Genomic DNA, 21,556 nt, shown 5'->3' on the forward strand with positions numbered 1-21,556 from the left:
TACGTTATAGTCTTCGCAGATGAAATGCCCAATTTCATCACTGACTACGAACTATAAATTCTGAGTTTACAAAGAACTTGTGACTTATATCTTCTGTGACTAAATCACATAAATCACATACTATGCATCTCATGGACTATATGATAATATCTCATATCATGTTACCATTATTTTAGATAATAATAAAACAACTTTATTAATCACAATATTAAGTCATACACAATGTCATACATAATATCATATATAGCATCATATAATAGGATTTAAGGGCACTAATCCTAACAATCTCCCACTTGCCCTAAAGACTATTGTGCACTAATCTAACTCCCATTCCCTCCAAATGTGACTTGAGAGTCCTTTGAGACAAGACTTTGGTAAAGGGATCTGCTAGATTATTTGCACTTTCAATCTTTGCTACTACAACATCTCTATGAGCAACAATGTCTCGAATAATGTGGTACTTCCTCTCAATGTGCTTTCCTTTCTTATGATTCCTTGGATCTTTGGATTGAGCAACCGCTCCACTATTGTCACAAAACAATTTGATGGGAACTTGCTCCATTCTAATAACACCGAGATCATAAAGGAATTTCTTGAACCAAACAGCTTCCTTTGCTGCTTCACAAGCAACAATGTACTCAACTTCCATGGTGGAGTCCGTAATACAAGATTGCTTAACACTCCTCCAACTTATGGCTCCACCTCCCAAGGTGAAAACACATCCTGAAGTGGATTTTTTGAAATCTAGATCCGAATGAAAATATGAATTTGTATAGCCAATGGGAATTAAATCCACACACTAGTAAACAAGCATATAATCTCTCGTTCTCCTAAGATACTTGAGAATATGCTTTACAGCTTGCCAATGTTTTGGTCCTAGATTTGATTGATATCGGCTGACCATGCCAACTGAATAACAAATATCTGGTCTAGTACAAAGCATGGCATAGATGAGACTTCCCACTGCAGAAGCATAAGGAACTTGCCTCATCATATTTTCTTCCTCTTGAGTCTTAGGCCTTTGGTCATCAGACAGAGGAACTCCATGTCTAAAAGGAAGCAATCCTTTCTTGGAGTTTTGCATGCTAAACCGTTCTAGAACTTTATCTATATATCCAGTTTGTGATAAGCCTAACATCTTATTCTTACGATCTTGCCAAAGCTTGATCCCTAGAATAAAGTTTGTCTCACCCAAGTCCTTCATATCAATTGGCTTGGCAACCAAACTTTAACCGATGACATTACACCTACATCATTCCCAATGAGTAGAATATCATCAACATAAAGCATTAGGAACATTACTACTTTGTCTCAGTGTCTTTTGTACACATATAGTTCATCAAGATTTTGTTCAAAACCAAAAGACTTGATTGCTTGATCAAATCTGATGTTCCACAACCTAGATGCTTGCTTAAGTCCATAAATGGACATTTTCAACTTGCATACCATATGCTCTTGGTTCTTTGCTAAGAAACCTTCTGGTTGCAACATGTATATTTCTTCTTCAAGATTGCCAAATCTCATAATCATAATGAGCAGCAATGGATAAGAGAATTCTGATAGACTTAAGCATGGCTACTGGCGAAAAAGTTTCATCATAATCAATACATTCTTTTTTTGTATACCCTTTCGCCACCAGTCTTGCTTTAAAGGTTTCAACCTTTCCGTCAATCCCTCTCTTCCTCTTGTAAACCCATTTGCAACCAACAGGTTTAATGTCGTTAGGCGCCTTTACAAGATCTCATACATGATTGGAATACATAGAGTCCAATTCAGATTTCATAACTTGGGCCCAATGATGTGCATCTATATCATTCATTGCCTCCTCATAAGTGTAGGGATCCGATTCAGCCTCTTCTAAGATAGCTTCATAAGTTTCTCTCAAACCTACAAATCTTATAGGAGGCCAAATAATTCTCCCACTACGACGAGGCACCTGTGTACTAGACATCTCATGAGTAGTATCTTGTGGTGTATCTAATACAGCCACATCATCCCTAGTTTCATCCATTGGTTGTTCAACTACGGGTTCATTCATTTCAACCAAGACAACTCTACTTCTAGGAGTAAAATTATTCATATAGTCATTTTCCAAGAATTTGGCATTTGTGCTAACAAACACTTTATTATCCTTATGACCATAGAATAAACCTCCAACTGTTCCTTTTGGATACCCTACAAAAAATACCCCTTCTGTTTTAGACTGTAACTTGTCAGACTTTCCTTTCAACACATGTGCTGGACAACCCCAAATGTGGAGAGGTCTCATACTAAGCTTACGCCCATTCCACAACTCTACAGGTGTTTTAGGAATAGATTTCGAAGGTACTAAATTCAGAAGATACATTGCAGTATTTAAGGCATATCCCCAAAAAGAAATTGGTAAAGTTGAATAACTCAACATGGACCTAACCATATCTAAAAGAGTCCTATTCCTTCTTTCTGCTACACCATTTTGTTGTGGAGTTCCAGGTGCAGTCAACTAGGATATAATCCCATTTTCAGTCAAGTAATCCTTGAAGTCACCAAGAAGGTATTCGCCACCTCGATCAGATCGAATGGCCTTTATGTGTTTACCCAATTGATTCTCAACTTCAGTCCTAAACTCTTTGAACTTTTCAAAGGCTTTGGACTTCCGTTTCATTAGGTACACATAACCAAATCTAGAGTAATCATCAGTGAAAGTAATGAAATACTCATAGCCACCTCTTGCTTGGATTGACATAGGACCACATATATCTAAATGTACTAGTTCTAGCAAATCTTGGGCTCTTCTACCCTTTGCATTAAAAGGCCATTTGATCATTTTACCTTCCAAACAAGATTCGCAAACTGGAAAAGCATCAAAGTCCATTGGCTGTAAAAGTCCATCTTTGATTAGTCTTTGAATCCTACTTGAATTAATATGACCTAAACGCAAGTGCCATAGATATGCATCACTAGTAGAAGGAAACTTTCTCTTTAATGATTTTACATGAGAGCTACTATCTAATTCAGAGTTGTATAATTCATGCTTATCCGGAGTTAAAATATAAAGACCATCCACAATATTGCCAAAACAGATAAACACTTTATCCTTCTTTATTACAACATTATCTTTCAGGATAACACAATATCCATATTTACCTAAATAAGTTGCAGAAATTAAATTCCTATGAACATTAGGTACATTCAAACAATCTTCCAATATTAAAACTCTAGACTTAAAACATAAATTAAATACTCCAACAGCTTCAACCGGAATCTTGCTCCCATCAGCCAAAGTAAGAAATAGTTCTCCCTCATTCAACTTTCTGGTCTCCTAGAACCCTTGCAAAGAATTGCAGATATGATTAGTACAACCTGAATCCATACACCAGGAATCCGTTGGATTCTATACCAAACATATTTCAAGAAGAAATGAACTTTTCATGCCCTTATTCTTGGCAGCCTTGAATGTTGGACAATTCCTCTTCCAATGTCCTTTCTCACCACAATGGAAACACTTTCCTTTGGTTTTCTTTCCTTTGTTGGCAACTCCTAAGGCAATTTGTTTACCATCTTTCTTAGTGAAGTCCTTCTTCTTCTTCTTCTTCTTCTTCTTCTTCTTCTTACCCTTGCCTTTCGACTTAGGTTGAGAAGTAGAAGCTTCACCCACATTGGCTTCAACACTAGAAGTACCAAGGATGCCTTCCGCCGCCACTAACTCATTCATTAATTCCGACAAAGAATAAATCTTTTTGTTCATGTTATAATTAAGTCTGAATTTCTTGAATGATTCTAGTAGTGACTGGAGTATCATATTTACTTGGGATTCTCCATCAATGTTGGCACCTAAAATTTCCAATGTATTCAGATTAGAGATCATTGTAAGACAATGCTCTCTCACTGAACTATGTTCAGCCATTTTGGTATTATAAATTTGCCTCATGGTCTCTTGCCTTGCAGAACGGCCTTGCTCACCAAACATCTCCTTCAGACTTAGCATGATATCCGAAGCTAGTTCTACATCCTGCATTTGATGCTGTAGAACATTTGAGATAGATGCTAGGATGTAGCACTTGGCCATCTCATTATATTTCTGCCAAGAATCATATCGCTGTTTTTCCTCAAGATGAGTATCTAATGAAGGAAAGCTAGGACATGGTTGAGTAAGCACATATTTGTGCTCTTCAGCAGTAAGAACAATGTCCAAATTTCTTTTCCAGTCAACATAGTTGGATCCAGTCAGTTTGTTTTGGTTAAGAATAGCAACAAGTGGGCTTAATGATGCCATGATTTAAATTTGAAAATAATAAACATGAATATAATAAGTAAATTGGACATTATCAATTTAGCATATAAACAAATAGTACGGAACCTTAATAAAACCATAATATAAAATATGTAACGACAACCCAATCTCATATTCAATATCTCACAGCATAGAGTGGACATAAAATACTATGATTAATTGAGAACTATTCTCATTATTAGTGCTATCATGATAACTCTTATCAAACACTAATAATATGCCGTTTTACATTTAGCCTCTAAGTAATAATAGTAAGAACTGAGCATAGAGGATACTATAATATTTAGTCTAGTGTATACCATTGTCTAGAATCATGTGTAGCCACATTTCATCCCTTAACAGGCTTATTTTGTAGTACCATGATAAAAACACCCTCCGCATGGAATGCAAAGCTCGAAGTTAAGACAAGGTGTTTATCAAACTACTATAAACCAGGAAATTCAATCTTGTAGGACCATGAAATAAATACTCTCCGCATGGAATGCTAAGCTCGAGGCAAAGACAAAGTATATATTTCACACTACTATGAACCAACAATGGAGGCCGTAAGATCCAACCCTTGTATCTCTCTCCCACTAGATATTTTAAATTAAAGGTTTTTATTGATCAAGAACCATAATAATGCTAGAAACCCTTGAAAAATATAATCCTAATCTCATTAGGAATAAATTTCATTAAACTAGCATTAACATATGTAAATATATATATATATATATATATATATATATATATATAACGTAATAAAAACCCTTAGTACATATAAAAATCCATATTATATTATATTATATTATATTATATTATATTATATATACAAATTAATATATGTAATATATAATTATTACATTATATATATATATATATATAATATACGTATATAACTTACAAATAACTTAAAATTGGTCAATGTAAGTTACATATATATAACTTACATATAACTTTCATTGACCAGACCAAGCCAAGCCGTGCATTTAAGTTCAAGCCATGCATTCATATTCAATTCACACAGTGAATCATAAGCAGTACAATGGCCATGAAACAAAAAGCTTTCAAACCCGAAACAATGCAAGGAATGAAAACACACATAAGGTAGTTATTTATATATATATATATATATATATATATATATATATATATATATATATATCGGTCATGAGAATAACCACCCCCATTTCCATAACTATATCAAGACACGGCACGGCCTTATTATCTTCCATTCAATCCCACTTGTAATATATATATATATATATATATATATATATATATATATATATATATATATATATATATTACAAACTAAGATTTCCATTAATGGTTATTGAATGAATGAACAATCCGTGCACTCTTGGTGTCATGCTAAACAATATATCGCATATATTGATCAATGCACACAAGGTTTATAGAACAATATCTTTATGCAGAAATTTGAAAACACAAAGATAACAGTTTTCTAAAATTCTAAAATCCAATCACACACTATTCAATCATGATATGAAAACCTGGCTCTGATACCAATTGTTGGAAAAATTGGTTTTGTATCTCATATAAAACACATAGCGGAAGCAACAAACAATGATCTATTTCATTCATGATTGATAACATGAACTATGTAAATTTCAGAATTTAAGAACAAGATAGCATACCTAGGTGTGGAGAAAATAAAAAACAAGATCAAAAGCACTTGGGAACACTTTTAATCTTCACTCCAATTCCACTTTAAGCCCAAGATGTGTGGTCTCTCAATCAGTTTTCAAATGGAGAATGAAAGTATGTCTCACTCTCACATACACACCATTTCTTATATCACTCATAAAAATTTTGTATGTTTCTCCTTTTATAACTAACTGATTATCTAATTGGGTTGGCCTATTGGGCCTTTCCAATTGGGCTTTAGTGTGTGACTTGGAATGGGACCAAAAGGGACCAATAAGACATTAGCTCCAGTGGGCCTTGGGCTTTTCCGCCAACTCTTGACAAGTCCAAAGTTACCATTAATTATATTTAATACCACTATATAAATATAATTGCACTCTAGGCCTTATTAATAAATTATATCCCAAGACCTTATTATACATGCAACCCCTTCATAAAATATTCGCAGTAACACAAAGTCATGAATGTAGACTGTCACTTTGTAAATTTCTACATCTTATCCTTGAGTACCTGGTTTAATCCTTTAAGATTATTCATCATATATTCATGAAATCCAATTTCATAAATATATACTTTAGTAACTTCTTACGAAAGTGGTTAGGCCTAACACTCTGAATAACCAAACCCATTAAACTTATCTCAAGGGAATATTTTATATCTCCGTTAAGAGATTATGAATTCCATCTTGAGAATATATGTTCCATCAACACTAAATGTGGCTGCCCAACATACTGAGGTTTTGACCGTTACTTTAGATCTCACTCCTGATATATCAAAGCAACCTACACCTCAGGATTAAGAGTTCATGCAAATAGAAGTCGTGAGATTTATTATTCATTTGACAGTCGTTAGGAGAATAATAAATCTCACACGGTCCAATTCAATATGTCTTAACTCTTAAAACATATCAACATATCAACTAGAAGTCCCTACTTCCATGATCAAGACAAATCATCTTAGTCGATACGTTATAATCTTCGCAGATGAAATGTGCAATTTCATCACTGACTATGAACTATAAATTCTAAGGTTACAAAGAACTTGTGACTTATATCTTCTGTGACTAAATCACATACTATGCATCTCATGGACTATATGATAATATCTCATATTCATGTTACCATTATTTTAGATAATAATAAAACAACTTTATTAATCACAATATTAAGTCATACACAATGTCATACATAATATCATACATAGCATCATACAATAAGATTTAAGGGCACTAATCCTAACACTAGTTACAATCTACCAAATATACATGACTTTTTTGTCCTAGTTAAAATCTACCCAAAATAAAAATAAAGATAAAGCTAAGTCTACTTAACCAAAAATCTAAATCTGGAGGCTAGGTTACGGAATGGGAAGGTGCTAGGCACCCATTCCGCCCAGATAGAGTTTAGTCTTCTAGACTCTTGTGACCAATGTATCATTTTATGCATGTTATGTATGTTATGTTGAACATATGAAAGACAAACACAAAATCATTTATGAATGTATCCTCTTTTGTTTAGAAGAATTCAAATTTGTTTTGATGATTAGAGAAATTGATTTTGACATTAAAAATCAGATATGTGGTTTATATGTGTAATAAAAATGATTTCTGAAGAAAAAATTCAGATTTTTTTTTCTTTAATAAATACAAAGTTTTGTGGTTGGTTAAAAATTCAGATCTGTTTTTTTAAGGGGTAAAAAAAATGGTTTTGAGTTTTGTAAAAGATCAAATCTGTTTTTGTGATGATAAAAAAAATGGTTTTTATAACAGAAAAATCAAATCTGTTTTTTTTTTTTTTTTGTATTTGAATAAGATATGTTTCTTTTATGGAGAGGATCTCATTCATAAAATTAATTCATGCTAAATGATTCAAACAAAACAAGAAAACAAACAACAATTCATGATCTCTTTCTTTATTTTAAAAATCTGCATGCATTTAAAAATCAGATTTGTATCTAAAGAAGATACAAAATCTATTTTTATTTTAAGAAAAACTTAGATCTACATCTAAGAATGATGTAGATGAAGGAAAAAAAAATTCTGGTTTTATATCTCATACAAAACACAAAGCGGAAGCAACGAATAAGGATCTATTTCATTCATGATTGATAACGTGCACAACGTAAATTTCAGAGTTTAAGAACAAGATAGTGTACCTTGGTGTGGAGAAATTCAAAATAAAGATTAGAAGCACTTGGGAACACTTTTAATCTTCACTCCAATTCCACTTTACGCCCAAGATGTGTGGTCTCTCAATCAGTTTTTCAAAGGGATAATGAAAGTGTGTCTCACACTCTCTCACACACCGTTTCTTTTTCTTTTCTAATCTCTTCTAATAAAAATTATGTATATTTCTCCCTTTATAACTAACTGATTATCTAATTGGGCTGGCCTATTGGGCCTTTCCAATTGGGCTTTAGCATGTGGCTTGGAGTGGGACCAAAAGGGACCAATAAGACACTAGCTCCAATGGGCCTTGGGCTTTTCCGTTAACTCTTGACAAGTCCAAAGTTACCATTAATTATATTTAATACCACTATATAAATATAATTGCACTCTAGGCCTTATTAATAAATTATATCCCAAGACTTTATTATACACGTAACCCCTTCATAAAATATTCGTAGTAACACAAAGTCATAGATGTAGACTGCCACTTTGTAAATTACTACATCTTATCCTTGAATACCCGGTTTAATTCTTTAAAGTTATTCATTATATATTTATGAAATCCAATTTCATAAATATATACTTTAGTAATTTCTTACTAAAGTGGTTAGGACTAACTCTTTGAATAACTGAAACTATTAAACTTATCTCAAGGGAATATTCTATATCTCCATCAAGAGACTATGAATTCCATTTTGAGAATATATGTTCCATCAACACTAAATGTGGCTGCTCAATATACTGAGGTTTTGACCGTCACTTCAGATCTCACTCCTGATATATCAAAGCAACCTACATTTCATGATCAGGTCCATTATTCTCTCAGGATTAAGAGTTCATGCAAATAGAAGCCGTGAGATTTATTATTCATTTGACAGTCGTTAGAAGAATAATAAATCTCACAGTGGTCCAGTTCAATATGTTTCAACTCTTAAAACATATCAACATATCAACTAGAAGTTTCCACTTCCATGATCAAGACAAATCATCTTAGTTGACATGTTATAGTCTTCGCAAGTGAAATGCCCAATTTCATCACCGACTACAAACTACAAATTCTGAGTTTACAAAGAACTTGTGATTTACATCTTCAGTGACTTTTCACATAAATCACATACAATGCATCTCATGGACTATATGATAATGTCTCATATTCACGTTATCATTATTTTAGATAATAATAAAATAACTTTATCAATCACAATATAAAGTCATACATCATGTCATACATAATGTCATACAAATATCATACATAGCATCATACAATAGGATTTAAGGGCACTAATCCTAACAGTAGATCCATTTTGTTTTGAAGAAAAAATCATATCTACATCCAAGAAAGATGTAGGTTTGTTTTGTTTTGAAGAAAAAGAGTTAATTGCATGCGAATCTTTAAATTAAGAAACAGATTATACCAACAATAAAAACAAGATCATATTTTCACAATTCACATTAACAAGTTAGCATATGAATGTTTGAAAAATAAGAGAGCATGCATCATCACGATTAAAGAAACATATGAACAAAAAGGGTTAGAGTACAACCTCTTGCATAAGCACACTTTGTTCTTGAAATGATGTTTTAGGGTTCAAAGAAATTTTTTTTAATTCTATTTGAAACCTAAAAACCCTAATTTAGGCAGCAAAACTCAAAGAAGGGATCAGAAAATATGCATGTTTTCAGAGCCAAAAACGTATGCCTCTCAGAGTGTAGCAAAAACGTGTTGAACTATGAGGTTCAGACTCTATTTATAGAGGTCAGAAATCCCTAAAAATAGGTATGGATGACTAGGGTTTGAATCTGGACAAATCCTTTTGCGAAAATGTTGAAAAGGGTAGGCATTATCACCACCCGAAGGCCGTTGGGCCAAAGCCCACACAAGGGAAATTTGGCACTTTAAAGTGCCGTTCGGCACTCCAAAAGTGTTGAATTGGCCCTTGGAGTCTGAACGTGCTTTCGTGTTTTGGTGCCAATTGGACTCTCTTTTTAGGGTTTTTTGGTTGTTCCTTGTACCTAGACGCATTTTCATCCTCCATCTATGATTTTTTATCTCTTTTTTAGATAATTCAGGCTTTTTAAGAACAATTATCTTGACCCATTATCTTGTGGATAACTCCCTTAAAATAGATCTTAATAAAGTTTAGATTATCCATAATTTTATTATTATCCAATCATCCCTTTTATTCCTATTCATGCATCTCTATTTTAAACACTAATTATCAACCAATCACAAAATTATTTAATTAATTTTAATTTTGATTGGTCAAGCAATTAAAATTAATCATGTGTGGTCGACTCTTCCTAGGCACAATGCATATGGACCGTGCAAACTTGATCATGCTATATCCTTCGATCCGACAGCCCGATTTGGAAACCAAAAACACCGTTGCAACCATTAGAATCTTAAGATCATTTTCATGATATGTAATGAATGACATAATGCATGTAATGCAAAGACAAAATGATGTATGTAATGCAAGAACAAAATGATGCATGAATGATTTTTTTTTTTTTTGTACATGGATGGTCACTCCAGTCATTCTCCTTGATTAAATCATGGGTGCAAAATCAAGTGTCTACACTCTCCAGCATCAGATGGAGAACGGGCTCAAAACCCGTAGCAAGGATATGCCCCTAAGTCTCCTTAGTAAGGATGTTGTATCACACCAAGACCTAGCTAGTTCTTCCCTTACCAGAATATGGGGTTGAAACCTGCAAAAAGCGAATGAGATTAAATTCATGATTAGGAAAGGGAACGTTGAGAAAATGATATTGGATGCATAATAGGATGAAATGTGACATGAGACATATATTTGAGTTCAAAAATGGTGACAAATTATGTTAAAATTGCAAACAGACAACAGATGAAAAAGGAGCTAAAATGTCCAAATTAGGGTTTCTATCTAGCGCCATGCATATGCAGAATTCTGCACGTGTATGCAGGATGGAACCTACGCTCGCATAAACTGAATAACAGATACACAAACGTATGAACAAACCTGCATCCACATGAATCAAGGTTGTGCACATAAGAAAAAGTTTGTGCACACAGGCCTAAATCTGCGCAGGCAAGAACGAACACATAAGGTCATTCTTCGATATTTTCCAAGTTTTCTCAACCACAACTCAACCTAAACATGTTTCTACCCCTCCTAAAGTGTCAGGTTTTTATCTAAACCCAACCCAAAGTAAAACCCAAGCATTTACAGGATTTAAAACAGATTAAAATGAAAGATCAAAGGAAAACTTGAAAATTGAGAAAAGTTTGAAAAACTTACTGATCTAGCCCTTGCTCCCTTCGAAATGTGTTTTTGTAATCTGTAGGTCAAGGGAGGAGGAGTCGTTAGCCTCACCGCTCCATTCCAGCGGGTGAGATGGAAAGCATCAGTCAAAAAGGCGTAAGAACTCGTTCTGGACTTGGGTATCATTGAAGGAGATGAGAGCGTTTGAGAGAGAAATTGAGATTGAAGAAGAAGATGAGAGTCAGATTTTAAGGGAGTGAGAAAGAGGCAAAAGGCTTTTGTAGAGGGAGTTAAAGAATGTGAAGAGATAAGGGAGATAAAGAGAATGAAAAAAAATAGTTGGTAACCATTGGAAAAAAATGAAGAGTAGGGGACACACCTGATGGCTAAGCTACATGTAGTTTAGGCCTCCTCGATAAACAACACGTAGTTTAGCAAAAAAAAATCAAGAAATCCCAACAAATTTCCCACGAGGCCAAAAGTGCAAAGAAAAATTCAAGAATACACCCAGATATGATAGAAATGCCCTCAGTAGGTTAGGAGCACGAAGACCCTAAAAAAGCATCCCCAGTGGATTGAAACCACCAAAAATATCTCAATGTAGTGAAAGTGTCAAACATTCCTCAGTGGACCAAAAATCATCATAAAAACTCCTTTGTGAGTCAAAATCATCAACTAAATCCCAAGTAAATCCAATATCATAGACGAACTCTCCAATAATTCTAAGGCACGAGAGCAGCCCCCTCAAAAGTTGCGAAATAACTCTCCCGAGTAGAGTTTGGTAAAACCCCTCGAGGGTGGAATCAACATCAATCCTCAGTAACACATGAGAAAGAAGAAGATAATCATTCCCTAGTGAAAGGAAGTTCCCCAATGAACAGCACACCATCAGAAAATCCCTAGCAAGCTACCCCCCACCTCAGTGGGCCATACATCATCAAGACTTCATGGTAGGTCAGAATCATCACCAAAACACTTTTCAACAAAATTATACTCCCCAATGAGTCCTCCAACATCCCTAGTGGATCTTTCATCCTGATAGGCTAAAAATGTATTAACCCCTTGTGATGAATTAACCAATTAATTAGCCAAGTGAATTAATTAGGTTCAAGTACATGCAATGAGCATGGCAGCACAAACAAATCACCAAATAACTAAATATGCAATGGAAATTAAGTGACACAGTGATTTGTTTACGAATGGGGAAAACCTACACGGCAAAAACCCCACCGAATGATTTCAAGGTTACCACTCCCGAAAATCCACTATTATCAAAACAAGCGGTTACAAATAAAGGAATCCCGGTACCTTATACCAACTTACAGTTGAACCCTTACCCCAATACCCAATTGGACTTGTTCTGTAGTGACAATCTCTCCTTATATTGCATGGCTCTTAGTATGTGACTAACCAAAAGATGCACAGATCCTAGTACGCGACTTTATCACCAACTTGAGAAGGATGTTGGCTGCAAAGTTCTTCTGTTCATCAAACGATGAAGATTATGAAGTTGATTGGTCATAAAACCTTACGGTGTACAAATACAGCAGCTTCTTCAAGAATTAGGGCAAACTAGGTTTCTGGTCACACTTGAGGAATTATGCTCTTGTGCAATTATGCTCTTGACTGTGCAACCTGATACAGTCCTTAAAATAATCCTTATATATGTTTAAGGTTGTGAGAAAAGAAATTCCAAACACATCCTCATGAATTGGATGAAAAAAAGTTCTGAAAAACTGAGTTTCATAAAACTCGATAGATAGCCATCTATTAAGCTAGCTGTCGAGCCATGGGCTTCAGCAGCTTTTAAACCTCGATAAATACTAGCTGTCGAGCTTTAAAATCCAGCACTTTCTCACTTGATTCTTGAACAGACTTGCATGGCTTTAACACTTGAACTTGAAACCTTGTTTCTTGAAGTATTAAACACATCCTAGATCTACCCAAGTACAAGTAAAGTGCGCTTTGTCAAAGGGTTAGCCAATACAAAAAATTTTGACATATGTTCCAAACATCCAATCACATATGTCCTAACAATCTCGCCCTTTGAAAATCCATGACAAAACCATAATAAACAAATAAACATATGAGAGAAGTCATAAATCACTCAACTTATACTCACTTATTAAGTACAATAAAATCTATCCTAACACAAAATCTTGAAAAACTTTGCAAGAAGAGAGTTCACGGCAAAGAAGACTTTGACAACCTGTATTTCTAAAACACTTAAACAAAACTCATGAACGCATCTTTGTGTGAAACATAAATAAAAGATTGCATACAATAAATAAGAAACATGTGTATGAAGAGAGAAAAGAAACAACACATGTAAAGATAGGTGAAAGAACTGCAATAACAACCTCAAATGTATATATATCAACAAGTACAAGGTTTGCTATCACAAGATGCTCACAAGATCTAAGGTACAAGAACAATGTATCTAAAATAGAGAGAAAAGAAAAAAGATACATCAAAATCCTCACTACATCCCTCAAAATTATGAATACTCAAGAACACTCCCCCTATCTCCTAAACTATCCCTCCCCCTATGAGTATGACTACTCTTATCTCAAAACTACTCTTCCTTTTTGTCACGGGTGACAAAGGGGTAAGTACATCAAGTATACATCTCATCATCACTAAGTGAGCCAGCATTATCATCATCCTCATCAACACTATCACTATTGGAGTCATCGTCACTCTCATCCTCGAACGCCGGTGGATATGAAGAAGAAGCAACCGTGAAACCACCCATGATAGCCTGTCGTTGTGCAATACAACCTACACGGGTGTTCACCTGACACAACTCATCACTAAGTGTGTCAAGGCGAGCATCCATGTGTACAAGCTGTGCCATGATGACCTCAAGAGTCACTCCACCCACTGAAGACGAAGGAGTGAAGGTGGATGGAGCAGTAGAGGTTGGAGGAGCAGCCGTTTCGGTCTGAGTTTGCCTCAAGCGAAGCTATGCAAAACTCCGCTTAATAGTAGTGGCATCAATGGCACACATGAAAGTGAAGTGAGGAGACTCAGGATAGGAGATAGAAAAATGGTGAAGGAGCCGCGTAATAGCTAAAGGGAAGATGAGCTTATCACGGGTTTCCGTGTCCCTATACACATCTATGAGGGAGAGTATAAAGTGAGAGGGCAAATCAATGGTAAGATCTTCAATGAGGGAAAGCAAAAAGCGAGCACGAGGCTCTGTGATAATGTTATAGTAAGACAATAGGTGTTGAACAAAAGTCATAATTATGTTAAGGAACCTCGGACCATTAGCAAAGGCCGAGCAACGGGTGAACTAACGATCGCCCCAAGAAGAAGGTGTCTCACAGAAACGAGATGAGAGTTCGTCTTTGGACATTGTCCTCAGACGCTCACAACCAGGATAATCAGGATGCACTACCCTAAGAACGTGTAGTACCTCGAATACAATACCTAGAGTAACTACCATGCGTATACCCCGAAGGCGAGTGACAAACTGGGGTATAGAGTAATCAAATCCATGCATATTGGAGTAGAACTCCTGTATGATCAAGGAAGGGCATATGACCGAAATGCCACAAAGTGACTCCCAACCCCTACTGTGAATGACAGTGGGTAGGTCAGTGTCAGAAAAATCGGATAGAATGACTTGGCACTCCAAATGAATGCCTCGTCGTGAAATGTTCTCAAAGAATTCTGATTTGGCCTTCTCGTCACAGAACCGTATGTGAAATGGAGTGGGGTCCAAAAGGAGATGAAGATGAAGATGCCCTAGAATGAAGAGGGTTCCGAGATGGAACAGATTTACGTTTAGGTGCCATGATGCAACTAACATAAGAGGGAGGGAAAGAGAGAAAAAGAGAGACAATTAGAAAAGTACCAAGCAACAAATATATCAAAATATATAGAAATGAAGGTACGTATGCATGAGAATGCATGAACATGTGACATGCTAATATAAATTCATCATGGGCTCAGCCCAATCCAAACCTACCAGCACACAACATAACAACAAAGTAAACATGCATCTAAAATGCATGAAACATTGTTATAATGCATATGTGATGCAATGCATAAAGTTTAAAGATCATTTTAACAAAAACCCATCCCAAAATTTTATCAAAAACCTCAACAATTTTGAAAAATCCCAAAAGATTTCAAAAACCCCAAAAGTTAGGTCAAAAGATATGAAATGCATGATTAATGAGTGAGAAAGCATCATACCAGAGAGGAAAGAAGATCTTGAGACCGAAAAAAGAGTGGGGAAGAGTTTTGAAGTGAGTGAGAAAGGTTTTGGGAGGTGAAGAGTTTGAAAGTGTCGAAAGAGATTGAGGAAATGAGAGCAGAAATCGTGATGCCTCTTTATATAGAAACTTCATAAAGCTCAATCGATCGAGAGCTATCGATCTTTAAAGAAGCACTTTTTAGCTGTTGAACCAACTATCAAGGATCTAACGAGAGGTTTTTGCATCAAAGAAGCTCGATGGATTGAGGTAGCTATTGAGAAGCTATCAAGGAGATAGAAAGTTTCTCGATTGATCGAGCTAGCTATCGAGAGCTATCGAGATTGTGATAAAGAAAAGCTGGAGAGTCTCAATAGATAGCCTAGTTGTCGAGAGTTATCAAGGAGCTATTGAGATTGCTTAAAAAAAGTTTTTCAAAGATGAGAAAAACATAGATATGAATGCAATCAAGCATGCTACTCAACCAAATATCCAAACAGCATTTGAAGCTCTCAAAATATCTCTCAATGAAGAAAAATTTCATGCATTTAGATCCAAAACACACACACACACACTAAACAAGTCTAACGAATTTTATATTTCAAAAACAAGTTAAGATAGTTTAGTAAGCATACATTAGCACATGTAAACCTTGTGATGGCCAAATCATATTGTACCTGCACATGTATCAAAAGTAGCAAAGAATATTGCGTGTTTTGTTTGAAAACATCACAAGATTACATAAATGTCTCTATGTTATGACAATTTGAGATATGAGTAAATCAATTTAACTCACACACGATCATAACTGTTTGATGGGACTATCACCTTTAAGATACATCCTATAACTCCCACATCTCCTAGAATACATGCTTACAATCATGTTTTAAAACAATTTGATATTTTTTCTTTTATTTTTCTTTGCATATTTTTCTTTTATTTAGCATATCATGCATGGGCATACAAGAGAGAGAAAAGAAATACTCAATTATGTTAAGCTTTTTGACATTGCACTTTTGCTATGCCAAAGCATACAGATGTCATTTCATGATTGGCGGGCAACAGTAGTGAGATGGTTATTTATGTCTTTCTCTTAGGATTTTTTAGTCCTTCCCATCAAAAAGAGTGATACGAGTGTTAAGTACAAGAGATTACTTAATCTTACTCATCACAAACAAAGTGCCACAAAGCTCACTTGCTTAGTTGTGCATAGAGATGCTCATCTAAGCTACAAGAGATACAAAGTTTAGAAAACTTTGTTTCATTGGCCATTCAAGGTACACAAGTACCAATGTACACATATACACACACTATTTTTCTGATTTTTCAATTTTTTTTTATTTTTATGAATGAAAAACAAAATAAAAACACAACTGAAAAACAACCAAACAAAAACATGTCAAATAAAGCAATGCATAAAAACTAGATGCAAATGCATGAAGAACAGTTGGAGAAGAGAAGATCATTCCATGAAGATAACACCAATGTTTTGACGAAGGAACTCAAACCGTTTGCTATCAAGAGGTTTGGTGAACAGATCAACCTTCTAGTCATCAGTGTGAATGAACTCAAGAGTAAGGGTACCATCTTCAACAAGCTCACGAATGAAGTGATGTCAAATCTCTATGTGTTTGGTTCGAGAATGTTGAACTGAATTCTTAGAGATATTGATGGCACTGGTATTGTCACAATAGATAGTGAGGTCTTCTTGACAAATACCATAGTCATGAAGGAGTTTTTGCATCCATAGAAGTTGGGTGCAACAGCTACCGGCAGCGATGTATTCAGCCTCTGCAGTGGATAAAGAGATGGAATTCTACTTTTTGCTCATCCAGGAGACAAGATTATTACTCACATAAAAACAATCCCCGGAAGGACTCTTCCTATCACCAGTATTCCTAGCCCAATCAACATCTGAATACCCGGCCAAGACATCATTTGTGTCTTTTTTGTACCACACACCAAAGTCAGCAGTGGTTTTGACATACTTTATGATTCTCTTCAAAGCAGTCATATGGGACCCTTTGGGATTAGCCTGATATCTAGCACACACTCCCACACTGTAACTAATGTCCAGTCTACTAGCAGTAAGGTATAGAAGACTACCTATCATGCTTCTATAGAGAGATGGATCAACACTCTTTCCCAAGACATCAACAGTGTGTTTTACATTAGGACTCATAGGGGTTCTAATAGAACTAGCAGATTCCAAGCCAAACTTTTTCACAAGATTTCTAGCATATTTAGATTAAGATATGAATATACCTGTCTCTTGCTAATGGATCTACAATGCAAGAAAGTGATTTAACTCTCCAATCATGTTCATCTCAAACTCAGCCTGCATAAGTTTAGAGAAACCATGAGCAAGTTCATCCTTTGTTGACCCAAAGATGATATCATCAACATAGACTTGAGCAACTATCAACTCGTCGTCTTCCCTTTTGATGAAGAGAGTTTGATTATCCTTTCCTCTTGTGAACCCATGTGACAACAAATATTGTGTGAGCCGATTATACCAAGCTCTGGGGGCTTGCTTCAAACCATAGAGTGCCTTTTTAAGGTACAACACATGATCCGAAAAACGGGGATCAATGAATCTTTTTGGTTGAGCCACATAGACATCTTCTTTAAGGACCCATTTAACAAGGCAGTCTTGACATCCATTTAGTAAAGCTAGAATTTCAAATGGCATGCTAGGGCTAGAAGAATCCTAATGGACTCCATGCGGGCTACTGGAGCAAATGTCTCATCATAGTCCACTCCTTCCATTTATGAGTTTCCTTGAGCCACAAGACAAGCCTTATTGTGAATCACATTGCCCTCCTCATCAGTCTTATTGCGAAAAATCCACTTTGTGCCGATGATGCGCTCACCCTCTGGTCTAGGCACTAGTGTCCAGACATCATTCCTTTGAAATTGAAGCAGTTCATCATGCATAGCCTCCACCCAGCTTTCATCCTAAAGTTCTTCCTCAACCTTGGTAGGTTCAACTTGCGACAAATAACAAGAATAAGACACAAAGTTAGCAACACATTTATCAAATGTGCGTTTCCTCAGTGTAAGTTCATTCATGTTAGGATGTGTGCCCTAAAATCCTATTGTATGATGCTATGTATGACATTATGTATGACTTAGTGTTGTGATTAATAAAGTTGTTTTATTATTATCTAAAATAATGGTAACATGAATATGAGACATTATCTTATAGTCCATGAGATGCATAGTATGTGATTTATGTGAAAAGTCACAGAAGATATAAATCACAAGTTCTTTGTAAACTCAGAATTTTAGTTCGTAGTCGATGATGAAATTGGGAATTTCATCTGCAAAGACTAACATATCAACTAAGATGATTTGTCTTGATCATGGAAGTGGAGACTTCTAGTTAATGTGTTGATATGTTTTAAGAGTTAAGACATATTGAACTGGACCGCTGTGAGATTTATTATTCTCCTAACGAATGTTAAATGAATAATAAATCGCACGACTTCTATTTACATGAACTCTTAATCCTGAGAGGATAATAGACCTGATCATGAAGTGTAGGTTGCTTTGATATATCAGGAGTGAGATCTAAAGTAACGGTCAAAATCTCAGTATGTTGGGCAGCCACATTTAGTGTTGATGGAACATATTTTCTCAAGATGGAATTCATAGTCTCTTAACGGAGATATAAAATATTCCCTTGAGATAAGTTTAATGAATTCGGTTATTCAGAGAGTTAGACGTAACCACTTTGGTAAGAAGTTACTAAAGTATATATTTATGAAATTGGATTTCATAAATATATGATGAATAACTTTAAAGGATTAAACTGGGTACTCAAGGATAAGATGTAGTAATTTACAAAGTGGCACTCTACATTCATAATTTTGTGTTACTACGAATATTTTATGAAGGGGTTGCATGTATAATAAAGTCTTGGGATATAATTTATTAATAAGGCTTAGAGTGCAATTATATTTATATAGTGGTATCAAATATAATTAATGGTAATTTTGGACTTGTCAAGAGTTGATGGAAAAGCCCAAGGCCCATTGGAGCTAGTGTCTTATTGGTCCCTTTTAGTCCCACTCCAAGCCACACACTAAAGCCCAATTGGAAAGGCCCAATAGGCCAGCCCAATTAGATAATTAGTTAGTTATAAAGGGAAACATACAGAATTTTTTATTAGAGAAAAAGAATAAGAGAAAGACATCATTGTGAAATGATATGTATGTGTGAGTGAAGCCACTCAATTATTCTCCCTTGGAAACTGATTGAGAGACGACACTTCTTAGGTGTAAAGTGGAATTGGAGTGAAGATTAAAAGTGTTCCCAAGTACTTTTGATCTTTTGTTTTGAATTTCTCTACACCAAGGTACGCTATCTTGTTCTTAAATTCTAAAATTTATGTAGTGCATGTCATCAATCATAAATAAAATAGATCCTTGTTGTTGCTTCCGCTATGTGCTTTGTATGAGATACAAAACCAGTTTTGTCCAACAATTCATATTTCCCACAATAGTTTCAAGAGGATGATTCAACTGAATTCTAGAGGAAGGTTCTTTCTATTTATGTGACTCAAAGTTAGGTGAGGTAGATTTGTCTGCTAAACCCTCTACAACACTTGGAGTACTGGGAGAGGCAGGCTCTTGATCACCAAGTTCTTGAATGTCCTTAGGCTCAGGAGGAAGAATTTCTTTGAGGATTTCCTCACTAACATTCTGAGAACAGGACTCCGAAGCTTCATCGATAACAACATTTACAGTTTCCATCACTTTCTTGGTTCTCTTGTTGTATACCCGATAAGCCTTGCTTGTGGAGGAGTATTCCAAAAATATTCCTTCATTGCTTCGAGAGTCAAATTTTCCCACATTCTCTCTATCCTTGAGAATGAAGCAAGTACTTCCAAAAATTCTAAAATACTTGACATTCGGCTTCCTTCCCTTCCATAGCTCATAAGGAGTCTTTTTAGTATCGGGTCTGAAATATACCTTGTTAACTGTATGACACGCAGTGTTGAAAACATCTCCCCACAAGTTTCTGGCCACACCCTTGTTGTGCAGCATACCCTAGCCATCTCTTGAATCACCCTATTCTTCCCTTCTACTACACCATTCTGCTGAGGAGTAATAGGAGTCGAGAATTCTTGAGATATACCCAATCTAGTGCAAAAGGACTTCATGTATGAGTTGTCGAATTCTTTGCCATGATCACTTCGAATTCGATCAACCTTTAAGCTCTTCTCATTTTGCAATATTTTGCACAAGGCTTCGATGTGCTCAGTAGCATCTGACTTGGATCTTAGAAGAATAACCCAAGAGTACCTAATGAAGTCATCTACCACAACCATGATATATCTCTTTCCCCTAAGAGACTTGGTTTGAGTTGGACCCATGAGATCCACATGTAGTAGCTCCGAAGGTCTAGATGTAGCAAATGTCTGAGTGCCTGGATGTTTAGCTTTTGTCTATTTCCCAAGCTGGCACGGTCCTTAAACAACATTGTCCACTCTACTGAGCTTTGGCATCCCCAACACTGATTCATGCTTCGATACAATTGAAAGATGGTTGTAACTAGCATGTCCCATCCTTTGGTGCCATAGATCTTTGTTTGGCAAACGAATACTATTGCACACAATATCAGCATCAGGTACCAGACCATAGCAATTTTCTAATGTGCGAACACCACTTATGAGTTACTTTCTAGATTCTTCCAGCACAAGACATTTTCCTTTAGAGAACAACATCATGAAGTCTTGATCACATATCTGGCTTATGCTCAATAGGTTCACTCTCAGACCTTCTACGTATAGCACATTTGCAATATCTGGCAGTCCTGGTAAAGAGATGATTCCCTTTCCTTTAATCTGTGATTTGTTCCCATCACCGAAAGTGACATTACAACCTTTCTTAGACTCAAAGACCTTAAAGAGAGAGCGATCTCCAGTCATGTGTCGTAAGCATCCACTATCAAGGTACCACGAGCATGTATCCATTACCTTGAATGCAGACTTCATCATAAAGCACACTTCATG

The 21,556-nt window shown here is 35.6% G+C and overlaps 1 pseudogene; it reads left to right on the forward strand.

The window, feature by feature from the left end:
* LOC142625157 (uncharacterized) overlaps nucleotides 1-21,556 on the forward strand; it is a 38,650-nt pseudogene that overhangs the window by 8,513 nt on the left and 8,581 nt on the right.

Source organism: Castanea sativa, chromosome 2 (genome assembly GCF_040712315.1).
Source record: "Castanea sativa cultivar Marrone di Chiusa Pesio chromosome 2, ASM4071231v1".
NCBI lineage: Eukaryota > Viridiplantae > Streptophyta > Magnoliopsida > Fagales > Fagaceae > Castanea > Castanea sativa.